We start from the raw sequence: 6,000 nt of genomic DNA on the forward strand, positions 1-6,000 counted from the left end.
TGTATATATAAACAAATCTTTAAAATAGGAATAGTAATGGGACCTGAAAGGATAGTGTGAGTATTAATAAGATCACATGGAGAACACTCTAGTTATTCCCTGTGCATTTTAAGGGCTCAGCAAGTGTTTGCACAGGTGATGAGTGCAGAGATGATATTTGAAATCACAGCTGTTACTACCAAGTGGTCAGTTGCTGGAGATTCCTCTCAAAGGATTGTTCTGTCCCCTTAGAGGGACACTTGCTTTCTTGTCACAGCCGTGAAGGACCATGAGATTTAGCTCAGAGATGGACTGCAGAACGAGGCCTTAGTCCTTGGACTTACAGTCATTAAACCCTCTAGAAGCCACCAGGAGACCCTTTCTGACTCTGACACATACAGAAATTCCCGAGAGATCTTGTTACAGTGCAGACTTTGGTCTGGTACAGGAAGGTGGGGTTGGAGGTTAAGATTTTACATTTCTAGCAAGTTCCTAAATGAAGGTGATGCTACTGTGTGTCTGGGTTTTGAGTAGCAGGGCCCTTGAGTAAAGTGAATAGGAGAGCTGATTCAAGGTGTATACTCCACCATGGTAAAACAATGATTATTTTCTGTCAATTTACATTAAAAACCCAAAATTTTTAATTTTCAATTTTTGTCTAAAACTGCCAAGTTCTTGCTGTTTTAGTGCCCTCACCTCTTTGTCTAGTATTTAAATATTTTAAAAGAATGCTGGTTGCTATTTCTATGGACATGACTGTGTACCAGAAACTGCTCACTAAATTCTTACCCCGTGTTTTGTGTTCTGGCTTCATCTTGTTGCTGTGATACAACACTCATTAAAAGCAGCTCTGGGCAGGAGAGGGTTAATTTCCATTTACAATTCTAGATCACAGCCTCGCTGAGGAAGTCAGGGCAAGAACTCAAGTAGGTACTCCAGGGCAGGCCTGCTTGATTACACACAGCATCACTCCTGTCCAGGGAACGAACTCACAGCCCAGGACAGTAGAAACCTCGAAGGATGCTGATTGCTGACTAGTGGGCTGGTTTATACAATCCACTGCCTAGGGATGGTTCCACCCACAGTGAGCTGGACCTCCTGCATCTGTCAACAACCAGAACAATCCCCCACAGTCTCTACAGCACTGTCCTGGAGACCAACAGGAGAAAGCAGGAACCGGGGGCATGCTCTGAGTGACTCTTGGACCTGGACCCCACACAGGCAGCTCAGCTGTGGTTGACTGTACAAAACTTTCAGAAGGCAGCCTGTAAAAGCATAGGTTACAGTGTCCACGGCCCTTCCACCTGCCTCTGTCCCAATTCAACTGTAAATTCAACTTTCATCAACCAAATATGATTTGCTATTCATTTACTTTAAACTACAGAATACTTTCTTTTCTCATGTTGAAAGCAAGGTTCTAGCTAGCTCTCTGTCTCTAGCTTTTTGTCTAGTACTTTAAAAAAAAGCATTTACAATATTAATAATAGTAACTACTACTATGGCATACACAGAGCTGCAGTGCATGATGGGTAGGATGAGAGACCCATTTGTCAGGACTTCGTACCTGGTGATTGGGGAGAGCACAGACATTGCTGGATGGTGCTCAGAGCCTGGGGCTGTTGGAAACCCCACCTTGATCACTCACTCTGGAACCTCTGTCTACTCATTGGCCACCATTTTCCTTTTTTCTAAAATGAACAGATTGGGCAAGGTGGGAGTAATTTGGTGTGTGTTCACAAGCCATTTCTTCAAATAAAGACTTATCTGGAGTCCCGGGAGATAAAGTACAGGCGCTGAAATTTCTCAGGCAGACTCTGTGGTGGAGCCCAGACCCAGCATTCTTCCGGGTGTATCAGCCCTTGAACAGCCTCCCAGTGCTCATCTGTCAAGCAGTTGGATCTAGTCGTAGAAGACCTCTCTCTGGCTCCCAGCAGCCTAGCTCTGTGCTCTGGGGCCAGAACAGGGGTGTCATGTGGCTGTGGTTTGCAAACAGAACTAAATATAATGTCGTCCTTGACTCTGGTGGGTCAGGGTTATTAGGAACCCTGAAAACAGCCAGGAAGCCTGCTTCAACGCTAGCGGGTTTTGAAAGGTTTTGTTTGTTTGTTTGTTTTCACTTGTTTGTTTTGAAGTCTTTGAGGGAAAATGTGTAAGATCATGGGAGAGAGCAGAGTAGAAAGATTATTTGGTGTAACTTTCTGGGTCTTGACTCATTCTGTGAAGCTATGACTAGCGGTCTCCCTTTGATGGAGTGAGGTGACGATGTTCTTGGAAGAGACAAAATCTGAACGCAAACAGAGATAAGACATCATGAGCTTCCAAAGTCAATAGAAAAGTCTTCAGGGTAATTAGTGTGCTTGAGACCATAAATAAAATGGTTCTCTCATTAGAGACTGGATTTGAAGGCTTTTGCTGCCAGTGAGCTGTTAAACAGACAGGAAATGCAGCATATTAAACGGAAAGTCCTCCAGCGTACCCTGGAGTGTTGAACTAGAGTTCTTGGCTCAGGGGAAACATTTTTATTTTATTACAACATGGAACATTTTCTTTCTTATTAACTCTGAACACATCTTTCAAAGAGAAGGTGTGGAAATGTTGTGACCAATGCTGAGGTAAAGATGTGGAGAGATAGGGTGCAGAGGTAGTATTTCCACGGCAGGTATGAATCTTCGGGTGTTTTTACTCTGCTCCCCACCCATGAGCAGCGAAGAAACTCGGCATAAAGTGCAGGCCTCTGTGCACAGTGCCGCCAGCGTGGCTGCGCTCTCCGGGAGGAGCGTCCACGGGAGTCTTTTGCTGTTGCCCTCGGCATGTGTCACTCATGAGGCAAATGAAAATGTAACTCATGCACAAGTCATGCTGCTTTACTCAATATTTGCCCATCTTGCGTGAACAAAAGTGGGATCTCCTTGTTTGTGAGTGATAGATTCCTTTACTGTGACCTTCCCAGGCACTGAAGGATTGGAGCATTCCTACATCTTATTTATGACAGCACTGGAGGATTGGAGCATTCCTACATCTTATTTATGACAGCACTGAAGAGATGCCAGGTGTTGGTTTTTGCAGGAAACACAGACTGTTTTTATTTGTCTCTAACGGTGGGATCTAAAAGCCAGGGCAGGATGAAATTGCTACAAGGGGTGGAGAGGGATGTAGAAACCCCAGAGCCGGGGCCTGCTGAGCCTCCCAGGAGAGATGGCGAGCACATCATAGGACCAAGTGAGTTCTGCGGGCTGGCTCTGTATGCAAGTCCTTGCAGTCCTATACACCAGCACTGACACTGACTCACTGCCTGTGTGGACGTGGAGCCCTCTGTGACCATCACATCTCACTACAGCACTGATCAAGCCCCACAGACCCGAGTTCAAGTCCCTACTCTTCTGTCTCAAAGCAGTGACCTCGGAGATTTTAACTTTTTCTTTAGGTTTGCTTTCTTCCTCTGTTAAATGGGTATTAATAATGAGCTGGGTGTGGTGCACGCCTTTAATCCCAGCGCTTGGGAGGCAGAGGCAGGCCCATCTCCGAGTTCAAAGCCAACGTGGTCTACAGGTTCCAGGACAGCCAGGACTGTTTCACAAAGAAACTCTGTCTTCAAAAACAAAACAAAAACAACAATAACAAAACAAAAATGAGAAAGGGCATTAATAATGGTTTTACCTCATAAGGCAAACTGTCAGAGTCTTACTGCTTATGTTTAAACACTTGTTTGGGGGTGACCTTGAGCAATTCTTTAACTTCTCTCTCCCAGTTGCCTCAGTTTTACAGCGGGGGCGATAATGGTTCCTGCTTAAAGTGTCCTAAAGAAACAGTGTGGGCTGGATTGCCGGGTACAGAGAGTGAACAGGGCTCTGGGTTCTATCCCCAGCACAGGGAGGTAGGTAGGGAAGGAGGGAGGGAGGGAGGGAGGGAGAGGGAGGGAGGGAGGGAGGGAGGGAGAGGGAGGGAGGGAGGGACGGAGGAAGGGAGAGAGAGAGGGAGGGAGGGAGGGAGGAAAGAAGGGAGGGAGGGAGGAAGGAAGGGAGGAAGGAAGGAAGGAGGGAGGAAGGAAGGAAGGGAAAAAGGAAGATGGGAGGAAGAGAGAAAGGCGGGGAGGGGAAGGAGAAGATCTTTATACAAGCCCTGAGCAAATGTAATCTCAGAATAAAACTGAGACAGTTCAATGTGCAGTTTAGGAAGCTGGGATTCATAGAGACGTATACAGTAGGCGCCGGCGTATTAGTGAAGTTCATAAATGTACAGTCCAGTCTCAGAACTGACCCCAGGGTCTCTGCTCAGAAATGAAGAGTGGACCCCGGGTCTAGTGACCGAGAGAGAGTTGTGCTCCACAGAGACTCTTCTTGGTTTTAGCTCCCTGTTGAGGTGTGGGGTGAGCCGCATGGTCCTTTCAGCTCCTGAAACCTCTTCAATCCTCAGAGCTGAGCTCCAGCCGAGGCAGTCGCCAGGGCTGAGGACATCACTGAACGCAAGTTCAAAGGAAATGACACTCCAGGGCTTTTGTCCCTTCTATCTTTCTTGAAAGGTCTAGAAGGTTCTTCTTCCTTATTAAGTATGACCTTTTAATAAATTTAGTTTTTTTCTTATATAGCGGAGTCTTTTTGTCTTATAAAATTCAATTTGTCTCGGGCGTCTGTCTCTTTGGCTTAGTTTAAAAGATGAGGCGAGGGACCCTGCGGCCGCCTCATTACTGAGATCTGCTATATTTCATTCACGGCTCATCATAAATTACATTCTGGTTGGCCTCGTCTTCTAGTCTGTAATTGCAAAGCCATTCTCAGCTTTTAACGCCATCTTTTGTCGGGTTTGCTGTTTGTGTGTATGATTCCCGGGGTTAAGAGTATCACCGCAGGCCACACCTTACCTGCAGGTGGAGCCACACAGGCCCATCACAGCCCTTCAAATGGCAAACCCCAGCACCACCTGCAGAGAAACTGTCTTCGAATTTTCTGTGCCACCTTGGGCAAACCTCTAAGTTCTTTGGCCTTTAAAGACTTCTCATCTTTGAAACTACAGTGTAAAGTTTCTCTTAAATCCCTGTAGTGGTTGGCTGTGTGAGCCATGCCCTGAAGTGCCGCCCCTAGTGAGGTAGCAGGTGGCTGTTACACATGCCTGTGAGCTTGAGGTACATGCCCCTGGGTGTGGCCACTGGGAGACCTTTAAAACCTGGGATTAGTGTACACACACGCACTCTCTTTGCTACCTTGTGCTTTTGGATGCTGGTATGGACCAGGGCAGAGCTTGCCAGAGAACCTCGTTGGACTGTGCCTCTTCTTTCCAGGATCCTGCGACAAATTCCTTTATTCTGTCTTGTGAGTTAACCCCCAAATAAATTCCTTTGCTCATTAAGCAGGCTCCATGGATTGCTAGCAATTTTCTCCCAATAAATCCCTTCTGGTGTTTTTTAGCACAGCACCCTCCAAGTTGTGGTTAATAGTTACCCAAGGCTCAGAGCAACTCTGGTCAAATAAGTTTATGGAATGCCGCTTATCTTTTTCATCTCCTGGTTACATGTCACATGGGTATATTACTATTAAACCTGCCAAGAAGCCTGTTTAACAATGTTTAATCGAGCGTTTCTCACAGATGGGTGGGTATGCCACTGGAAGCCCTCTGATGTGTTTACCATGTGACAGTCACTTCCTCGGGGACAGTACAGGAGCAGGGTTTAGGAAAGCACTTTGTCCTGTCTTCAGAGGTGACCTGGCTCCGTCAGGTCAGGGACACCCAGCAGTGTCTCAGAGCTTGTCACATACCAGAGCCATTTAACTACAAAGTGGCCGTGCGTTGTAACAGTCTGTTTTATTCTAATAAATTGCAAAGCAAATCATGTCTGGTTCATGTGGAGGAGGAGAATCAGGGAGAAATTGTCTTCCTGGAAATAACATCTCAATACTGAATAGTCTCTCTTCTCAGTTCCCCTGTTATGAAGGGCAGAAAGCCACACTTTTATCCAGAACTGTGTTAGCCTCAGAAGTTAGATAAGGCATACAAGACTTCATTTCTCTCTCTTCCACATTCTCTGTG

This window comes from Peromyscus eremicus, chromosome 1 (genome assembly GCF_949786415.1).
Source record: "Peromyscus eremicus chromosome 1, PerEre_H2_v1, whole genome shotgun sequence".
Lineage (NCBI taxonomy): Eukaryota > Metazoa > Chordata > Mammalia > Rodentia > Cricetidae > Peromyscus > Peromyscus eremicus.